The sequence below is a fragment of the Schistocerca serialis genome, chromosome 1, assembly GCF_023864345.2.
Source record: "Schistocerca serialis cubense isolate TAMUIC-IGC-003099 chromosome 1, iqSchSeri2.2, whole genome shotgun sequence".
In the NCBI taxonomy this organism is placed as follows: domain Eukaryota; kingdom Metazoa; phylum Arthropoda; class Insecta; order Orthoptera; family Acrididae; genus Schistocerca; species Schistocerca serialis.
Window position 1 is genome coordinate 1,185,253,934 of NC_064638.1, and position 23,164 is coordinate 1,185,277,097.

Sequence of the window (23,164 nt, forward strand, 5' to 3'; positions counted from 1 at the left end):
ATGTTGTAAAGTTATGTTTGATTAATATTCAATGTATTTGCATAATTATAATTGTTTTATATGTGTAGTAATTAGCAGTGTGATGTTGTATGAATGAAGAAGAACAGAAGTAAATGAAAATTGTTTTGTTTATTCACGAAGTCCCAGTTAAACTATACAGGGGATTTACTATAATTAAATGTGCAGTCAGTTTATGGTACTAATAAATCGTGAGTAGAACACAAATTATTCGGTAATTTCAGAAGGAGTAATTTTATATTTGATACTTTTCTAAATTTATTTATTTAGCAATTGCCATAGAAAGAAATGTTTTACTATGATTGGTCATTGAAAAAAATGGTTCAAATGGCTCTGACCACTATGGGACTTAACTTCTGAGGTCATCAATCCCCTAGAACTTAGAACTACTTAAACCTAACTAACCTAAGGACATCATACACATGCATGCCCGAGGCAGGATTCGAACCGGCGAAAGTAGCGGTCCCGCGGTTCCAGACTGTAGCGCCTAGAACCGTTCGGGCACCCTGGCCGGCTTGGTCATTGAAGTAAAGCGCGGGTTAGCGCCGGATAATACTGCAACCTGATTTGCTGTTTGTGATATCAGCCAATCAGAAAAATGCAGGCTCGCGCCAATCTATGCTGGGAACAAAGCCTTTGATGTGATTTAGTGGGGTCGGGGCTGAGGGTTCGAACTAGTAACATCTCATTGAAAACAGCTCCGACGAAAGTACTGTAAAATCGCGGAAAAATGCTAATTACGAGTTCACGAAGTAGTACAAAGTGTATTTAAGTGAACGGTATAGTGGAAGTCGTGTGGAATTTCGGACGGAATATCAAAATTATTGCTTTTGACTGTTAGTTAAAACCGCATGGCGTGTTGTGCGATCCAAGACTGGAACAGGTTTAACGTGTAGAGCAGAGTGCACAACATCTGAGCGAGCATTCTCATAACTAGACTATCCGGTGGACTCTATTAACTTCGGTAGCGGGTGTAAATACCATAAACTGGCTACGTGTGTGACTGTGGGGTGCGGGTGAACTTTACATTGTGTTGCCACCTAGTACGGACTTGGCAGTATTAACTGTGATCTTTATCGTAAAAATACACCTGAAAATTTACATTGCCAAGTGAAAACTTTTATTTCAGTAGCTAGCCACATCCCGTTTACCGGACAATTCTATGTATGTTGCGACCTGCAATAGACAGTAGTGGTCTAGTATTTTCTACTACAGCTTTTAGCTAGACAGTAGAACATTGCTGGACACTGGCAGGGCGGTAAAAAAATAACGTGCCGCACCGCACCATGAATGAAACATCTACGTATCAAATTTTCATTACTTTTCCTATACTTGGTTTATTATGTTAAGCCTTTAACGTAAGAGTATACATCTCAAGAGTAGATTGAGTTAGTATTTTAAATTTTTAAGTGGGATCAGAAATTAAATGAAATACTAAAAATCACATTTTTGTTGCCCCTCGAAGCCGTCAGATAAGCAACCTGCGACTGGGGCTGTGTTACTATTATCCGTTTAGTAATATACATTCATGCTCATAAATTAAGGATAATGATGATACATGGTGAAACAACGCTCTTGTGGGCGGTTTCCGGGTTTAAATCACCTCGGGGTGCATCTGACCTGCGGTCGGCGCACGGTGGCGTTGGCAGTAGTCCACATACGCAGAGGTGTGCTGGTGCATGTCAGAGTACGGTGCAGCGAGTAAGTGTGCAGATGTTTTCAGACGTGCTAATGGTGACTGTGTGTTGAAAATGGCTCAAAGAACACATATTGATGACGTTATGAGGGGTAGAATACTAAGGCGACTGGAGGCTGGTCGAACACAGTAGGTCGTAGCACGGCTCTCCGTGTGCACAAAGGGTGATCTCAAGATTATGGCAACGATTCCAAAAGACACGAAACTTGTCCAGGCGCTACAGTACTGGACGTCCACAGCTTACAACACCACAAGAAGGTCGGTATCTCACCATCAGTGCCCGCAGACGGCCACGGAGTACTGCAGGTAGCCTTGCTCTGGACCTTACCGCAACCCTGAAACAGTTGTCTCCAGACACACGGTCTACAGACGACTGAACAGACAGGGTTTATTCGCCCGGAGACCTGCAAGGTGCATTCCACTGACCCCTGGTCACAGGACAGACCATAAAGCCTGGTGTAATAACACTGTACATGGTCAATGGAATAGTAAATCCAGGTTATGTTCACGGTCGCGTCCAGGTATAGTCTGAACAGTGATACTCGTCGGGTTTTCATCTGGCGTGAACCAGGAACCAAGTACTAACCCCTTAATGTCCTTGAAAGGGACGTGTATGGAGGTCGTGGTTTGATGGTGTGGGGTGGGATTATGATTGGTGCATGTACACCCCTGCATGTCTTTGTCAGAGGAACTGTAACAGATCAGGTGTATCGGGACGTCATTTTGGCACCAGTATGTCAGCCTTTTCAGGCGTGCAGTGGGTCCCACCTTCCTCCTGATGGATGATAACGAACGGTCCCACCGAGCTGCCATCGTGGAGGAGTACCTTGAAACAGAAGATATCGGGCGAATGGAGTTGCCTGTCTATTCTCCAGACCTAAACCCCATCGAGCACGTCTGGAATGCTCTCGGTCGACGTATCGCTGCACGTCTTCAACCCCTACGACACTTCAGGAGCTCCGACAGGCACTGCTGCAAGAATGGGAGGCTATACCCCAGCAGCTGCTCGACCACCTGATCCAGAGTATGCCAACCCGTTGTGCGGCCTGTGTACGTGTGCATGATGATCATATCCCATACAGACGTCGGGGTACATGTGCAGGAAACAGTGGGGTTTTGTAGCACATGTGTTTCCGGACGGTTTTCTCATCTTATCACCAATACCGTGGACTTACAGATCTGTATCGTGTGTGTTCCCTATGTGCCTATGCTATTAGCGCCAGTTTTGTGTAGTGCCACGTTGTGTGGCACCACATTCTGCAATTATCCTTAATTTATGAGCATGAGTGTAGATACTAGCCGGTTATCCATTGCCTGGAAGCACACCATCGATTTCATCACCCTTCCACAGTACAAGCGCGTTCTCAGTCTTAACTTGTCGTCAGCGGGATTCGTTTCACGAAGCAAGAAAGGAAATATGAGGTTCATCGTCATCGTCAGCGGGACGATAAACCTCATTTATTTTCCTTTCTTAGATCGCGAACAAAAACCCGAGGCTGCAGGTAATTTGCCAGGAAAACGTCAACTGCGGAAGCGCTACCTCAACAAGTCCTACAACGAACGATCTGTGGCATAGGAAAACAAACTTTGTGTTTGATTCATCATATACAACAGCCCATTTATCGCTGGTTGAAGAAATTCTGAGCGACCGAAAAGAGCCCATACATAGTGGTGCAAAATCTCCTTTCTAGTACGAGTACTTCACAGGAAAATCATTTGTCAGTTGGCATTTATCACGAGTTTCCCACATTTAGATTAGAGAAAAAATAAATTAATGAAACAGCAGGCTTTCCCAGAAGATATAATATGGTGAAGAGCGTGTTAGCGCACTGGCATTCCCAAACTGGACTACAGATTCAAGTATTCCAGGAGTTACAGTCCACAAGATACTGCATAGCGTATCCTTAATATTTCTGTACAGTGCTGCCGTTCAACCCCTAAACAGTGTACGGCATTGCTCCCACCTTCTGCTCTCCTCTTCGGGAATTCGACCAGCAGGCATTTGTGTATACTGATGAGCTGCTCTATTAAATTCAGTTACTCGGTAGCGTATAGCACGCTACATTGCCTTGATGAAAGCCGCATGTATCCTCTCATGGACACCACGAGATACCGAAAGAGTCGGAGAGTCAGCTGATCTGTGACAGCCCAGTCGCCTTGCTCAGAGCAGCGTTGAACAGCTCACTCGATTGTATCACAGATGCGCTCTGGCTGAGTTCAGGCGGCGTGGGAAGCAACATATCATACGCTTTGCTGTACGTTCTTCAAACCAGTCCGACACAGTTCGGAAGCTATGAGATGATAAAGTGCCTTGCTGAGGTTCGCCTTCGCGGTGTTTAGTGTTGCCCCCAGGTCGATGAATTTCTGCGGACACCTATGCCTGCCAGCGGTGTGCAGCAGTGTGTATCGTCACTTGTCAATTCATTAGACTTTTTGCCACGCTGAGGGTCCCATGGTAGCGTTGCTGTATCCGTGCTAATCTCTGTGGTATACGGAATGTGGCGAGCGAGGTACTTGCCTGGTACGGTGTTTCTAGCTGGTATTGTTGCTCACCAGTTGGTATTGCCCAGTTCTGAATTTGACCGGGCGAGGTGGCGCAATGGTTAGCACACTGGACTCGCATTCGGGAGGACGACGGTTCAATCGCGCGTCCGGCCATTCTGATTTAGGTTTACCGTGATTTTCCTAAATCGCTTCAGGCAAATGCCGGGATGGTTCCTTTGAAAGGGCACGGCACTTCCTTCCCCATCCTTCCCTAATCCGATGAGACCAATGACCTCGCTGTTTGAACTCTTCCATCAAATCAGTCCAATCCAGTTCTGAATTTGGAACTATTATCTGTTTTGTGGTTCGTTATTCCGCTATATCCCAGGGCAATACCTGTCGTTAATACAGGTATTTGGTTGTCCACCAAAGTTGCCTCTGCATCTGTTGGTTATTCGGGAATGCATCTACAATGGATGTGGGCACCCTTCACACAGCACATCTTGCTTGATCTCTGACATGAGCGCCACACGCTCTGGGCTCCCACAGTGTGCCCACAATAAAGTACGATGATATCGCGTTTCTTGACCATGCCAAGCTCGAATGTAACACTGACTGCCAGAACATGATCTGACGACTTCCCAATCACGCGACACGCCGAACTGTAGCGTTCACTACGTCGAATTATGCTCTCTTTCGGAATCGCAATATATATGGGTGTGCTCGTTGATCGTGAATTTCTTGATGCAATAATTTACCAACAGCCGTATGTATTGTAGAAATTTATTTTATTTTATGAACTTCTATGTGCTACCAGTTTCGGCATTACGCTGATGCCATCTTCAGGTCATAGTCGTAAAATCGCTGTACACGGAAGGAGCCATATAACTGGATCCGTGAATCAAATCTTCCTGCAACAGCTCTTGGTAGCCAGGCGACACAGACTCATCCATAATGGATCAACAAAGGCTGATCGTGAATGTCTTAGCATAGCAAACGGTGTAGCTACAGACCTCCTGACAACAATGAAAACAATCAGAGCAGAGGGTGTTTCAGCGACTTTTCTATCGCGCTCAATACTAGCAAAGTTTTATCACTGTGATCAAATGGATCTGCGCATGTTTGTGAGAAATGAAGGAGCAGCAGAACTTCACACGTTTGGTAAGGAGCAGCGGGCGATAGTTGCTACCTAAATATTTACAAAGTAAACTGACAACCAAATCGTATACAAAAAGTAGTCTTACGCCCACATTTACACGATTACTCTGCCATTTACAATAAATATTTCGCAGAGGTCTTCGTAGAACCACTTACAGATTATTTCTCGTCCATTCCATTCGTGAACAGCACTTGGTAAAAATGAACGCCTAAGTATTTGCATGCGAGATCTAATTTCTCTGATTTTATTGTGATGGTTATTTCTCAATATGTACAACGGAGTCAACAAAATATTTTGTTATTCGCAGCAGAGAGATGGTGATCGCAGTTTCGTGGAAATATCTCACAGCAACGAAAAACGCCTTTGTTTTAATAACTGCCACCCCAACTCGCTTGTCATGTCCGTGACATTCTCTTCTCTATTTCGCGGTAGTACAAAACGAGAAGAAAGATTAAGAAAAGGCAAACCTACGTTTCTAGCATTTGTAGACTTAGAGAAAGCTTTTGACACTGTTAACTGGAATACTCTCTTTCAAATTCTGAAGGTGGCAGGGGTAAAATACAGGGAGCGAAAGGCTATTTACAATTTGTACAGAAACCAGATGGCAGTTATAAGAGTCGAGGGACATCAAAGGGAAGCAGTGGTTGGGAAAGGAGTGAGACAGGGTTGTAGCCTCTCCCCGATGTTATTCAATCTGTATATTGAGCAAGCAGTAAAGGAAACAAAAGAAAATTCGGAGTAGGTATTAAAATTCATGGAGAAGAAGTAAAAACTTTGAGGTTCGCGGATGACATTGTAATTCTGTCAGAGACAGCAAAGGACTTGGAAGAGCAGTTGAACGGAATGGACAGTGTCTTGAAAGGAGGATATAAGATGAACATCAACAAAAGCAAAACGAGGATAATGGAATGTAGTCAAATTAAATCGGGTGATGCTGAGGGAATTAGATTAGGAAATGAGACACTTAAAGTAGTAAAGGAGTTTTGCTATTTAGGGAGTAAAATAACTGATGATGGTCGAAGTAGAGAGGATATAAAATGTAGACTGGCAATGGCAAGGAAATCGTTTCTGAAGAAGAGAAATTTGTTAACGTCGAGTATAGATTTAAGTGTCAGGAAGCCGTTTCTGAAAGTATTTGTATGGAGTGTAGCCATGTATGGAAGTGAAACATGGACGATAACTAGTTTGGACAAGAAGAGAATAGAAGCTTTCGAAATGTGGTGCTACAGAAGAATGCTGAAGATAAGGTGGGTAGATCACGTAACTAATGAGGAGGTATTGAATAGGATTGGGGAGAGGAGAAGTTTGTGGCACAACTTGACTATAAGAAGGGATCGGTTGGTAGGACATGTTTTGAGGCATCAAGGGATCACAAATTTAGCATTGGAGGGCAGCGTGGAGGGTAAAAATCGTAGAGGGAGACCAAGAGATGAATACACTAAGCAGATTCAGAAGGATGTAGGCTGCAGTAGGTACTGGGAGATGAAGAAGCTTGCACAGGATAGAGTAGCATGGAGAGCTGCATCAAACCAGTCTCAGGACTGAAGACCACAACAACAACAACACAAAACGAGCCGCACTTCTCTGAACTTTTTCGAAGTCCTCCGTCTGTCCTATCTGGTAAAAAAACGCTACAGTATAGCGACGCTTCAGACAGAACACGACGGACAAGGGTAGTGATGTCGGTCTCTTTAGCAGGTTTGTTAGATTTTCTAAGTGTTCTGCCAGTAAAACGCTGTCTGTTCACTTCCCCCGAAACGTATTTGTATGTTACTTGAAATGTAGTCGCAGTTGCGAATATGAACAACCGTCAGCTGCAGAATTCAATGACGTCAACGAAAACTTATACCAGAGCGGGACTCGAACCCAGGTATTCGTCTTATTGCGAGCGGTCGCCTTACCATTATTAGGCTGTGCGCGAGCGACTCACGGCCATACCCAAGTATGCTTCCTTGTCCGAAGGAACATTAAATCATCATTCGGAATAACACAGGCACTACAATATCGTACTTATCTGCCGACGCCGGGCAAGCGTCTTTCATGTAAAATGTCTCGCCTGCATTGGAATATACACAGTGGATGTACGAGTACAGGATGTAGACAAATGGTTGACGTCATATTGAAGTCTTGGTCTGGTCGTGAATAATGCTTGGACAGCCTGATGGTAAGGTGACCGCTCGCGATAAGCGAAAATGCGGGTTCGAGCCCCGGTCCGGCACAAATTTTCTTTCTCGTCTTTTCATTACGCAGCTGATGGTAGTCCATATTCTCAACTGCGAACACTTTTTATATATTTCATAACGGCTGTAGTCGTCGCAGTGCCTCTTCCTTTGGACATGCATGCATGTTCGAAGGAAATTTTCATCGTAATTCGGAATAACACAGGCACTGAAATATTCTTATCAATGTGATCGTTTCAGTTTAAGTTGTTTTTAATTGTAACTGAGTTGAAAACGTTTAAATTTGTATTATTCATCGAGTCACCGAAATTTGCTGGAATTTTGTAGTAATCATGCGAGGTTTTATTGCAATTACTTACAACGCGGCAGGCAGGAAATAACAAATCCAGTCGCACAACTAAGACGCTCCTCCACGCGCACACGATTAGATTAGAAGCCGCTTGTGAGGAACGGCGTCCGGAAATCTAGAACTATGCCGTGAACTTGAGATCCCCCTGGCGATAGCACTCATTACTTGGCGTGACTAAAGAACCAGATATGTTTCACAAGACCGCTATTTTCAGAATCCGCGCTGGTTACGTATTAACAGTTCGTTTTCTTCGAAGCATTTCGTAATGTTGGAACACAGAACGTGTTCAAAACTCAAGTGCAGAACGCAAGAGCGAAGTTAGTAGTGTAAACAAAGGTGGGTTAGATCTTGAACAGCTATTTGAGAGTCTCTTACAGGTGGCAAAAAACACAAGCATAGCAGTGAGTAACGAAAATGAAATTACGACATTAGCTGCAATCGGGCACTGAAATAAATTTAATGGCGACAAGCGAAAATTTGTGCCGAATCGGGACTCGAAAACCGATTTCCTGCTTTACGCGAGTGGTCGCCAACCCGAAGTCTAAAAACTACATACGTAGCGTCCCCTGCCCATTACCCTCATTGTTTGCAGCTTCAGGCTGATTCCTGCACGATATCGGACAAAGAGCGCATCTGTAGCAAATGATCATTAACTGCCGCAATGCGCATTATTTACATTACTGGCCATTAAAGTTGCTACACCAAGAAGAAATGCAGATGATAAACGGGTATTCATTGGACAAATATATTATACTAGAACTGACATCTCATTACATTTTCACTCAATTTGGGTGCATAGATCCTGAGAAATCAGTACCCAGAACAACCACCTCTGGCCGTATGACGGCCTTGATACGCCTGGGCATTGAGTCTAACGGAGCTTGGATGGCGTGTACAGGTACAGCTGCCCATGCAGCTTCAACACGATACCACAGTTCATCAAGAGTAGTGACTGGCGTATTGTGACGAGCCAGTTGCTCGGCCACCATTGACCAGACGTTTTCAATTGGTGAGAGATCTGGAGAATGTGCTGGCCTGCGCAGCAGTCGATCATTTTCTGTATCCAGAAAGGCCCCTACAGGACCTGCAACATACGGTCGTGTATTATCCTGCTGAAATGTAGGGTCTCGCAGGGATCGAATGAAGGGTAGAGCCACGGGTCGTAACACATCTGAAATGTAACGTCCACTGTTTAAAGTGCCGTCAGTGTGAACAAGAGGTGACCGATACGTGTAACCAATGGCACCCCATACCATCACGCCGGGTGATACGCCAGTATGGCGATGACGAATACACGCTTCCAATGTACGTTCACGGCGATGTCGCCAAACACGGATGCATGCGTCATGATGATGTAAACAGAGCATGGATTCATCCGAAAAAATTACGTTTTGCCATTCGTGCACCTAGGTTCGTCGTTGAGTACACACTCGCAGGCGCTCCTGTCTGTGATGCAGCGTCAAGGGTAACCGCAGCCATGGTCTCCGAGCTGATAGTCTATGCTGCTGCAAACGTCGTCGAACTGTTCGTGCAGGTGGTTGTCGTTTTGCAAACGTCCCCATCTGTTGACTCAGGGATCGAGACGTGGCTGCACGATCCTTACAGCCATGTCGATAAGATGCCTGTCATCTCGACTGCTAGTGATACGAGGCCGTTGGGATCCAGCACGGCGTTCCGTATTACCCTCCTGAACCCACCGATTCCATATTCTGCTAACAGTCATTGGATTTCGACCAACACGAGCAGCAATGTCGCGATACGATAAACAGTAATCGCGATACGCTACATCCGACCTTTATCAAAGTCGGAAACGTGATGTTACGCATTTCTTCTCCTTACAGGAGGCATCACAACAACGTTTCACCAGGCAACGCCGGTCAACTGCTGTTTGTGTATGAGAAATCGGTTGGAAACTTTCCTCACGTCAGCACGTTGTAGGTGTCGCCACTGGCGCCAACCTTGTGTGAATGCTGTGAAAAGCTAATGATTTGCATATCACACCATCTTCTTCCTGTTGGTTAAATTTCGCGTCTGTAGCACGTCATCTTCGTGGTGTAGCAATTTTAATGGCCAGTAGTGTACATGCTTGGTGTCTGTTCTCTCTGACGTGCCCGAAAGAACAGGCATCACACGGATAAATATTGTCTTGCAGCCGCCTATTGCTCACATTTTGCACAAGCCTGCGCGAGAGTGGCTGAAAGTCTTCGACTCGGGAACTAAAAGGCTCTCCTCTGTCTCGTCCTAGCCGGCATTGTCGTCGTAGGGTCCTTGAGTACGTCTGAATACTCGAGAGCGCTGTGACGGAACGCACCCACGCGGTCAGAGGTCCAAGAGAGGACAGATCCACTACAGCTCGTGAGTCAGCGTAATTGACCGACGCCGCTGTAAGAGCCGGCAGCGACGCACCAAGGGCAGCCCCGGAGTACGGCGGTCGCCAAGGCCGTTCGTTTCCCTTTCGGCGAGCGTAAAACGTGAGAGCGCCGCCCGCCTCCCAGCCTGTTCTCCAGCGATGGTGGCGCCGCGCGCCGGAGGACACGTACGCCACACGGGACGTGAAAGCGTTGGTCCACGAGGAACTGTTCGATTTTGTGGCGTCTCAGAGTGGAGTTTAACGTTCCACTAAACGCTCCAACAAGCGTGAGATCAGATTTCTGCCTGGTGGAGAGGAACGTGGCCAGTGAGGAGCAGTATCGGTTTTACGTCACAAGAGAAACTTGTAAAGAGGCGCCGTATTGGACTAAGTGAAACGGAGTTGAACTCGGTACTTGGTGATTTTCATATTACAGCGTACGTGCTGCTTCAAAGCACCAGCTCACTGATGACGCGTTGAAAACGTTTCGTTCGGTTACGTTTCTTATAATAAAATGGCGGGAAACAAGATATTGGTTCTTAAGGGCTACTCGTATTTAATATTTCGAACTAATATTTTGAACCTTAGAAGAAAGATTAAGTAAAGGTAAACCTACGTTCCTCAGAGAAAGCTTTTGACAATGTTGACTGGAATACTCTGTTTCAAATTCTAAAGGTGGCAGGGGTAAAATACAGGGATCGAAAGGCAATTTACAATTTGTATAGCAACCAGATGGCAGTTATAAAAGTCGAGGGGCATGAAAGGGAAGCAGTGGTTGGGAAGGGATTGAGACGGGGTTGTAGCCTCTCCCCGAAGTTATACAATCTGTATATTGAGCAAGCAATAAAGGAAACAAAAAAAAATTCGGAGTAGGTATTAAAATCCATGGAGAAGAAATAAAAACTTTGATGTTCGCCGATGACATTGTAATTCTATCAGAGACAGTAAAGGACTTGGAAGAGCAGTTGAACGGAATGGACAGTGTCTTGACAGGAGGATATAAGATGAACATCAACAAAAGCAAAACGAGAATAATGGAATGTAGTCGAATTAAGTGGGGTGATGCCGAGGGAATTGGATTAGGAAATGAGACACTTAAAATAGTAAAGGAGTTTTTCTATTTGGGAAGCAAAATAACTGATGATTGTCGAAGTAGAGAGGATACAAAATGTAGACTGGTAATGGCAAGGAAAGCGTTTCTGAAGAAGAGAAATTTGTTAAAAATCGAGTATAGATCTAAGTGTCAGGAAGTCGTTTCTGAACGTATTTGTATGGAGTGTAGCCATGATGGAAGTGAAACATGAACGGCAAATAGTTTGGATAAGAAGAGAATAGAAGTTTTCGAAATGTGGTGCTACAGAAGAATGCTGAAGATTAGATGGGTGGATCACGAAACTAATGAGGAGGTACTGAATAGAATTGGGGAGAAGAGGAAATTGTGGCACAACCTCACTATAAGAAGGGACCGGTTGGTGGGACACGTTCTCAGGCACCAAGGACTCACCAATTTAGTATTGGAGGGAATCATATAGCGTAAAAATCGTAGAGGGAGACCAAGAGATGAATACATTAAGCAGATTCAGAAGGATGTAGGTTGCAGTAGGTACTGGGAGATGAAGAAGCTTGCACAGGATAGAGTAGCATGGAGAACTGCATCAAACCAGTCTCAGGACTGAAGACGACAACAACATTTTGAAGAATCAGCCTCAGTTGCGCAAATTTTCTGGTCTTTACCATGTTTTGGCTAAATTAATCTAGCCTTCTTCAGAAGCATAAAATTACTATAACATGCCAGAGTGACAACGTAGTTACCGCTGCCAACCAACCGCGTGGTGAAGAGATGCCGGGCATGGACTACAGTTAAGTAGTTTTAATTCGACATGGTACCACGGTACTATAGGTTTTAATTTTAATGTTGACTGTGCATTACTCTGGCATGTTATATTAATTTTATGCTTCTGAAGAAGGCTAGATTAATTTAGCCGAAACCTGGTAAAGACCTGAAAACTTGCGCAACTGAGGCTGATTCTTCAAAATATTAGTCTATCACAGTTGCAGACGGGTCTGCAATATGCTAAAAATTCTTATACTTGTCGTACTCGATCCCTTTTGTATTATAATTTGTGTGCTATGAAAGTAAGCCATTTCAGTGCTGCAGTGCAATGATCATTTAACAAAAGTGCGTCGCTAGTGGTGCAATTTGCTACAATTAGTAAAATCAAGACTGTGTTACAGTCTTAAGACATTTGTACAAATTGTATACTGTAACATGGGCACCGAGTGCATCTTGAAACTGTAGCGTAATTGACAGAGTCGTAACTAATGAAGATCAACATCGCAGGTTCATGTCTAGCTACTTCCACATGTTTTCTAAAAGATTCTGGGGGTTTATAATCAATTTAATAGAAGTATGATGTGTAGTATCGATGTTATTTATTGTAAATACTTAGTCTGCCCAAGACAGAGTTTGCTCGATTTTGTGAACGTGCCAGGGAACATGAACTAATGAAAGTTGTTTAAATATCTGGGCGCAACGTTGCGAAGCGATATGAAATGGAACGAGCACGTGAAGATTGCGGTAGAGTAGGCGAATGGTCGACTTCGATTTATTGCGAGAAGTTTAGAAAATGGTGGTTAACATGTAGAGGACACCGCATGTATTACGCTAGTGCGCTCTATTCTTGAGTACTGTTCGAGTATTTGGGATCCGTACCAGGTCGAATTTAAAGAAGACATCGAAGAAATTCAGAGGCGAGCTGCTAGATTTGTTACAGGTAGGTTCGATCAGTGTGCTAACGTTACGGCTATGTTTCGGAACCTCAAGTGGGAATCCGTGGAGGGAAGAAGACATTCTTTCCGAAGAACACTACTGAGAAAGTTTAGAGAACCAGCATTTAAACGCTGGCCGCGGTGGCCGAGCGGTTCTAGTCGCTTCAGTCCGGGACGCGCGACTGATGCGGTCGCAGGTTCGAATCCTGCCTCGGGAATGGATGTGTGTGATGTTCTTAGGTTAGTTAGGATTAAGTAGTTTTAAGTTCTAGGGGACTGATGACCTCAGATGTTAAGTCGCCTAGTGCTCAGAGCCATTATATGATATTGGTACTTAAGGGTTTCTCGTATTTGATTCTTTTTGTATTATAATTTGTGTGCTATGAAAATAAGCCGTTTCAGTGCTACAGTGCAATGATCATTTAACAAAAGTGCGTCACTAGTGGTGCAATTTGCTACAATTAGTAAAATCAAGACTGTGTTACAGTCTTAAGGCATTTGTACAAATTGTATAACATAGATACTGACTGCATGTTGAAACTGTAGGGTAATTGACAGAGTCGTGACTAATGAAGGTCAACATCGTAGGTTCATGTCTAGCTACTTTCATACGTTTTCTAGAAGATCCTGGGAGTTAATAATCAATTTAATAGAAGTATGGTGTGTAGTATCGATGTTATTTATTATAAATAAGAGTTTATCTGCCCAAGACAGAGTTTGCTCGATTTTGTGTGCCAGGGAACATGAACTAATGGAAGCTGTTTAAATATCTGGGCATAACGTTGCGAAGCGATATGAAATGGAACAAGCATGTGAAGATTGCGGTAGAGAAGGTGAATGGTCGACTCCGAGCACTTTGGGGACCGCATTCTGGCTCTGGAGTGCCGAGAGGCCACTGGCATGGGCTTCGATTGGCCGCCATATTCTCCGGATCGGAACACATGCGACTCCTTTTTGTGGGGCTATATTAAAGACAAGGTGTACAGCAATAACCCCAAAACCATTGCTGAGCTGAAAACAGCCATTCAGGAGGTCATCGTCAGCATCGATGTTCCGACACTTCAGCGGATCATGCAGGATTTCGCTATTCGTCTGCGCCACATCATCGCCTATGATGGAAGGCATATCGAAGATATCATAACCCAAATCCGAATATATGTAGTGGCGTTAACGTGTTGAGTGAAGTGTGTGCACGCCGTACTTTACAACCAATTTACTTTTTTTCGTACGGCTCAATAATCGTCACCCTGTACCATTAGTGCAGCTGGTTCTAAGTAGCTTGTCCAGTCGAGCAGCAGCGATTCGTTTCTGACAGGAAAGGCGAGTGGAGTGGACTGCAGAAGAAGCAGAAATCACTGCAAGTTGAGTTGATTGTTTTGTGTAGCAGCCACAAATTAACCGCGCCGTCTCACAGCATTCTCGACGTCAGGGATGCAAGCCTAGAATTGAAGCTCTCTAAATGTCCGTCATGATCAACTAGGTGGTCGTCTTATGTGGACCGGACGAGAGTTCCAACACGAGGGGAACAACTCACCTTGCTCGGCGGTATCAAGGTCGTGGCTTCTCGGCCGCGCACTCCTAACCACGTGGAGGCGACACTGGCTGGCTACGTGTGGCCTGGGAAACACACAAGGGCACGGCGAGATAAGGGAGAGAGACGAGGCTGAGATAAGAGAACAGCACAGGGGTCCCGCCTGTTTCCAGAGACGCGCGGAATCTGCGGGGTCGAGCGCAGAAGACCTACACTACCAGTGTCTCGTGGAAAGTACTACTGGCCATTTACGACGGCTTGAACACTGCTGGGGGCACTTTTAATGAGAATTCCGAATGTTTGTGGAGGAACGGCAGCCCGTTATTCTTCAAGAGCCAAAACCACAGAAGATGGATGTCACGTCAAGGAAGCTATGGATGCTAGGAAACACCGAGAACCTAAACTGGTGTCGTCGGACATCCGCCCCGAACAAATTCAACGAACAGTATAGAACAAAATGAGATGACCAAAAAAAAAAAAAAAAAATGAAATGAAATAAATGATCGTACGGCATTGTTGGTCAGGAGGCCCCATACGGGGAAGTTCGGCCGCCGTATTGGTCCTTTTTAGTTTACGCCACTTCAGCGACTTGCGAGTCAATGATGATGAAATGAAGATGAAGAACACCCAACACGCAGTCATCACGAGGCAGAGAAAATCCCTGACCCCGCCGGGAATCGAACCCGGGACCCCGCGCGCGGACAGCGAGAACGCTATCGCAAGACCACGAGCTGCGGACTTCACAGAAACAAAAAAAAGGGGGGGGGGGATTGGAAAGGTAGTAAACTATGCAGGTCGAGAAGCGAGGATCGGCTCAGCTGTGAACAGTTCGCAAATGTACACGGTGTCCCACTTCTCTCGACCACTCAGAGTAACGTTTTGCCCCGTAGCAGTACAAGGAGTATATCAAGGGAAAGATATTTACCAGGGGATTGCCCTTCTTGTTACTTTTTTCGTTACGAAGACATGAAAAGAGGTACCATTTTGTTAGGTAATCCACTTTCTCTCCTCAGCACCTATTCAAAAGGCTATCACTGGGTACGATTCACGTAAGCATACATTAGCAGACCTGACTTTGATTCTCCTGTCTCAGCACACGCTCCAAGTACTGGGGGAACCCATAACCTGTAAACTTGCTGGAGCTGACAGTCCGATGATTGCACTTACTGTTCTCCTAACTTACACCCCCAAGAGTCGCATTCTCACCTCCCCTGTGTTGGTGAACACTGTACTGACCCAAACCTTCAAATGAGGTCGACTGACAATGACAGTTGAGCATTTCTAAAAAAATTTCCGCTGTCTGAATATTTGCCTTTGAGCACATTTAATTTTCATATCTATTATTCTTGTGTCTTAATACCAGGTATACTTCTTGTGTATGAGGAAATGGCAACATCTGTTCAATTTTGTATTGTTACCTAGGAAATGATGCGAGCACTTAGGTCCTCATAATTCACAACCCTTTAGTCCACAGAATGCGGCTGCAGTCCTGTTAATCTCAAAGACTGAGGTGTTCCAATGAAACACAACCGTTTGACGGAGAAAAGAAGCACTAACAGAGCCAGCGACCAGCAAAAGCAGCGCGGAACCGCGTGAAGGCGTCAGAGCATGGCCTCTCTCAGGGAAAAGCCGGCAGCGTGTAGAGAACGTGTGGTTTGTACTCACCTGGACTAGTCTGCCAGCTGAGGCCGCCGATGAACATCTTCCTGTAACACACCGAAAACGGAAAATCAGACATTTAAATACTTTCTTCGCTAAAACTCATTTTACATATACCTGAAAAATAAAAGATCAAAAGCGGTTTTCATATTACTCTTTCACAAACGAATTTTTCCTTGACCTATCCCGAAAGTAAGAGTTAGATCTCCTGGATCCCGAGGAAAAAATCCTAGGATTTTCGAAGTTCAGCTTTTATTTGTGGAAGAGATATGTCAGTTTGCTAAATATGAAAAACGTATAACAGTTCAGTATCAAAATGTATTTATACTCTATGACAACGAAAAACTTGACATTGTGATGTATCACATACAAATTTTCAACATAATATTTTAAGAGGGCTTTGTCGTACGACATAGCAATATTTTTATATTCTAAGAAATTTGCGGAGACGATCTGTTATTCACCAACAACTACAAATGATGTACAGACCAAAGTTATTACAAAGGCGTGCAGCAAAGTTTTAGAACTGTGCCTGCAATGCGCGATGGAGCACAGTTACTTACTTCAAACCTATTTGGACAGAGATAATGGTAACTTGATTTGATTTTCGCAAAATACATGCATTGTGCCAGCCATAAGCAAATGGTTCAAATGGCTCTGAGAACTGTGGGACTTAACTTCTGAGGTCATCATTCCCCAAGAACTTAGAACTGCTTAAACATAACTAACCTAATGACATCACATACATCCATGCCCGAGGCAGGATTCGAACGTGCGATCGTAGTGGTCGCGCGGTTCCAGACTATAGCGCCTAGAACCGCTTGGCCACACCGGCCGGCTCATAAGCAAATGCTACCTCACTCAATTGCTCTCAGCCTTCAGTACATCCAGCCGATAGACGCAGTCTTCAGCTTCTGAGGTTTCCTGTTAATTGCAGCACCAGACGAAGCCATGACAGCTCTCAAACCTGGGTGTTAATTTATTGGAACACTTCTGTGCCGCCGGCCTGTGTGGCCAAGTGGTTCTAGGCGCTGCAGTCTGGAACCGCGTGACAACTACGGTCGCAGGTTCGAATCCTGCCTCGGGCATGGATGTGTGTGATGTCCTTAGGTTAGTTAGGTTTAAGTAGTTCTAAGTTCTAGGGGAGTGATTACCTTAGATGTTAAGTCCCATAGTGCTCAGAGCCATTTTTTTTTAACTTCTGTGCCAGCGACCAGGAAAGAATCTCGTTTGACTGTAAATTATTAAAATTCTTCGATATAATTTTGCCAAATGACAACCTATGCAACCTGTGAAGAGAAGTAAAAAACTTCCCAACACGTTCTTCCAGGAAAAAAGTAGATAATATGTTTGACAAGCAACAAACTTATCTAAGAACGAAACTGACTACATTTTATCCAACAATAAAGAATCTGTACAAAATGTGATGGTCCTATAACACACTGTCGAAATGGAAGTGATTATGGATTTGTACAATCCAGTATAACAATAAATACGAAGATAGAAATGTACAGGCTCTCGGGCATGAAATAAAAAATCTGGATTATGAGAATTCGTTTAAGGTCAGGGAGCTATAACACCAATAGCAGCTTAAATTTAGCACAAATTCAGCTTTTTAGAAAATGAATGTTAAATATAGACGAGAGGAGGCAATTATTTCACAATAAACAGCAAAAGGTGTTTGCTGGTATGAAAAGCGAGGAAAAAAGTAACTTAAATGAAACGAGTTAGCTATTACACGGAACACGAGTATTTCAAGCAACAAATAATTGGAAGGTGACAGAATACGGTGAATTGCACAAAAATATTTGTAAAAGCTTCCTTGAATATGTAGAGATACTACAAACAATCGGTAAGGAAATCAGAAAACAGTATGCTGCTTGATATTTTATTTTAGTATAAAAGTTTATTTCAGCTTTATTGCCTTCAGCAGTACATTTACAACCAATCGCATTTCTTTTTAATGTACGTACTATCTAATTTATAAATCTTTTTTACATTTGATGTTGTGCTCACATTCTGACGTTGTAGATAGAAATCGACTTCGAGTGAACCATTATTGCTGTCTGTAGTTGTTGGTTGCAATAATTTTTTCAGCAACGTTTTAGAGTTGTTCAATAATTTGCTGTTGCACTTGTATTATATAACTTTTTTTACTGTCTGATAGTTGTAGAAATTCAAGTTTGAGAGATATTTGTTTACTCAAAGATATTTATGTTGTTATGGGTCGTGTATCTATGGAACTGATATTGATGTGTCTGTAATCTCTGGTCTTTTGGTTATCCGTTATCGTTATACAAAATTTCAATAAAATTTTCTAAAAACTGTGTGTGGCTGAAGTCGGTTTGTCCATTTAGTATATATTACTGATGGTTTGTAATCTACTGTTTGGTTGTCCGCTATCAAGAATTGGTTGGTTGGTTTGGGGAGTAAAGGGACTAAATTGCTGGGTTATCAGTCGGTCAAGAACAGGTAATGCACAAAGGAGCGAAAAACATAGTCTACAACTGGTCTATGCACACAGTGTCACAGTAGTTTGAAACGCGAAATGAGGTTCCAAACTAAGTTTGGATCAATGAAATTTTGGCAAGTTATTTGACTCGTACCGTCCTAGGTATCTTCTCAGAGGAAAGTCTTGTTTTCGTAATCATTCCATGGATGTACAGATAACGCCTGCAGACTTTGGATTTCTCGTGACCTGTACGGCCGCACTAGTTCTGCTTGGTAGATTATCTGCACTCACGTGTAAGGAGCGCGCTTTCGCCGGATTTATGATGTGTGGAAACCTACCGACATATTGCATCATCGAGACATTTTTCACTTTTCATGGCGTTGAGCCGTTGATTCTATCTTGCCTGAGACATCGTAACAGCGCGCCGGATGTCTGGTTTCGTGAACAAGCCGTATTACTATATACGGAGAAAAACATAAAATGTTATGGGAGACTTAAGGAAGTCTGCGAGGTGTGTCCGTGTACCAGATACAACTAACAATACACATCAGCTTAATTTGACCAAGACTGCCCTCAAACTGAAAGTCTTACTTGTGTTTAGGGGCGCACGGGCAGTGTTCCTAAGCACCCATGCAGCGTGATTCCTCGCAGATGGCCGTAATTACGTCACGGACCGGCTAAACAGACCCTACTTTATGGCCTGCGTTACAACTCACAGGCTGCGCAATACTTCGTAATCGAACGCAGCAGTTCCCCTCGGCCCGTATCCTCGCGAACGAACATTTGTGGACTGCACGCTGTGGTCCGTTGAATAACTTAGTGAGCTGGTATCGGTGATTTCTGTTCTATCTGGAGGCGAAATCCTGTTCTCTAGTAACAGGGTTTCAGTGTCCCTGCAGATTTGTGGCATCTCCATTTTCGGCCACATTGTTGTTAAGCAAAAAGTTTCCACCCTTCTGAACATAATTAAGAACTATTTATTGTGTTTGGCTGTAAACCTTATGCCATTTATTCTAACGCTGTCTGAATTAGGGAGCTATCAAAATAGCACAACATTCTACATCTACATCCATACTCCGCAAGCCACCTGACGGTGTATGGCGGAGGGTACCCTGAGTACCTCTATCAGTTCTCCCTTCTATTCCACTCTCGTATTGTTCGTGGAAAGAAGGATTGTCGGTATGCTTCTGTGTGGGGTCTAATCTCTCTGATTTATCCTCATGGTCTCTTCGCGAGATATACGTAGGAGGGAGCAATATACTGCTTGACTCTTCGGTGAAGGTATGTTCTCGCAACTTCAACAAAAGCCCGTACCGAGCTACTGAGCGTCTCTCCTGCAGAGTCTTCCACTGGAGTTTATCTGTCATCTCCGTATCGCTTTCGCGATTACTAAATGATCCTGTAACGAAGCGCGCTGCTCTCCGTTGGATCTTCTCTCTCTCTTCTATCAACCCTATCTGGTACGGCTCCCACACTGCTGAGCAGTATTCAAGCAATGGGCGAACAAGCGTACTGTAACCTACTTCCTTTGTTTTCGGATTGCATTTCATTAGGATTCTTCCCATGAATCTCAATCTGGCATCTGCTTTACCAACGATCAACTTTATATGATCATTCCATTTTAAATCACTCCTAATGCGTACTCCCAGATGCTTTATGGAATTAACTGCTTCCAGTTGCTTACCTGCTATTTTGTAGCTAAATGATAAGGGATCTATCTTTTTATGTATTCGCAGTACATTACACTTGTCTACATTGAGATTCAATTGCCATTCCCTGCACCATGCGCCAATTCGCTGCAGATCCTCCTGCATTTCAGTACGATTTTCCATTGTTACAACCTCTCGATACACCACAGCATCATCTGCAAAAAGCCTCAGTGAACTTCCGATGTCATCCACAAGGACATTTATGTATATTGTGAATAGCAACGGTCCTATGACACTCCCCTGTGGCACACCTGAAATCATTCTTACTTCGGAAGACTTCTCTCCATTGAGAATGACATGCTGCGTTCTGTTATCTAGGAACTCTTCAATCCAATCACACAATTGGTCTGATAGTCCATATGCTCTTACTTTGTTCATTAAACGACTGTGGGGAACTGTATCGAACGCCTTGCGGAAGTCAAGAAACACGGCACCTACCTGTGAACCCGTGTCTCTGGCCCTCTGAGTCTCGTGGACGAATAGCGCGAGCAGTACTTCATCAGAAGGCACCCACATAACCAGAGTAATTCCGTCCTGGAGTTTTTTGGTTGTTTTGTTCCTGCAGATGGTAACAGAAAATGTTATTGCGTCACAAATATTTCATGCGGTTTGTATCTTCGCTGTGGGTAGGAAATTGACACGCGTTTGCAAAACCATTCCGGAAATCCGTAGTCTGTAATCTCGTACATGTTTGTGTGTTATCAAAACAGACCACTCGAAGTATTCAGAGGTGCAGATAATCTTCCTGAAAAAACTATTCTCAGTGTTATTTGAGAGGAATACATCGTCAAATTTGCAGTACGTGTCCCTATGAGATTGGGTAGCAACGCAAATTCAGGTAAGCAAAGCATCAGTTCAGAGAGCAACTGTGCAAAAACATATGTCAAGTTAGATTAAGTGTCCTTGCAGATTTTAGTATCAGTGAAAGTGCTTCGTAATTTACTATCATCAGTAAGGGAACGTCGAGCGAACCTTCTTAAGAAGGCGTGTGCTTTTTACGGTAAATGACTTTATAAATAACAGCTACGTAATTGTTTGAGTAATAATTCCACTCCATTTTAATTCCAAAGAAGGCAGGTGCTAACAGGCACTTGAAGATTTAGCGAAAGCTTTTGACAATGTTAAATGAAACACACTCTTTCAAATTGAGAAGGTAGCAGGGAAAAAGTACATGGAGCGAAAACTCACCTATAACTTGACCGGAAATCAAACTGCAGTTATGGGAGTCGAAGGGGGAAACTGAGAAAGCACTAAAGGAATTCAGGCAGAAATTTAGAAAGGGAATTAAAGTTCAAGGAGAAGAAATAAAACTTTCGCGATCTGCCTATGACATTGTAATTCTGTCAGAGATGGCAAAGGACGTGGATAAGCAGTTGCAGGAAACGAACAGGTTCTTAAGAAGAGATTATAAGATGAACATCAGCAAATGTAAAACTAGGGCAATGAAAAGAAATCAGGGAATTAGATTATGAACTGCGACACTAAAAATAATAGATGAGTTTAGCTACCTGGGCAGTAAAATAACTGATTGCAATCCAAGTACAGAGGATGTAAAGCGCAACATGCAATATGAAGAAGAAGTCTTCTGAAGGTATTTGTCATGTAGCCTTATACACAAGTGAAAGGTGGCGATGATGATGATGATGTTTGGCTTGTGGTGCGCTCAGCTACGTGGTCATCAGCGCGCGTACAAAGTCCCAATTTTTACACAGTCCAATTTTTTCCCGTAGTCCAATATAGCCACCGTCACGAATGATGACGACAATAACAACGATAAGGACAACACAAACACCCAATCCCCGGGCAGAGAAAATCTCCAACCCGGCCGGGAATCGAACCCGGGACCCTGTGATCCAGAGGTAGTGAAAGGTGACGATAAACAGTTTAGACAAGAAGAGAACTGAAGCTTTTCAAATGTGGTGCTACAGACGAATGCCGAATATTAGATGGGTAGATTGAGTAATTGATGACGAAGTACTGAACCTAACTGCGGTGAAAATATATTTATCGCACATCTTGAGTAAAGGAAGGGCTCGGTTGATAGGACACATCATGAGGCACCAAGGAATAGTCCATTTGGCATTGGAGGGATGTGTAGAAGGTAAAAATTATAGATGGAGACCTAGGCATGAATAAAGTACGCAGGTTCAAATGCATGTGGGTTGCAATAGTTATGCAGAGATGAAGAGACTTGCGTAGGACGTACTAGCGTCGAGAGCTTCATTGTATCAGTCTTCGGCGACAACAACACAACACCAACATGTGCGTCTCGTGCGATTGTTTTGCACGACAAAAGAATGGATGAGTAAACTACAAGTAAAATAAAGCACAATCAGTTTTTTGAGTAGTCGCTCAATATTCGGATTGCAATAGAGCGGAACTGTCGCTATTTTTTGCACTTGTAATGTAACAGTTCTTTTTGTTCTTCTCCAAAAATCTAAAACATCAGTTGTAATGGGCCCATACTGCCGCAGAATCGGTAAGTATTTTCTTTTTGTTCTAGTGACAGTTTGAGACCGGCATGTCGTAGCTGACAAGAAATGGAAGTACGAGTATCTTTGGCAGAGAGCAGCAGTTGTACATGCAGGTAGTATAGCGATCACTAGCTGGAAATCAAGATCTTTGAGCAGTATCGGGAGTCACTGTACAGTATCTGGCTTAGGTGGCTACTAAGAGTAATGTCGCGACTAATGTACTTCACCTATTAATTTCGCATATGTACCGTTGGATGTGTTCGATGACTGGCACACTTAATATGATTCGTGCTGTGCGTAGCCCCGCCTGCCAGTACATGAGTACAAAAAAGGT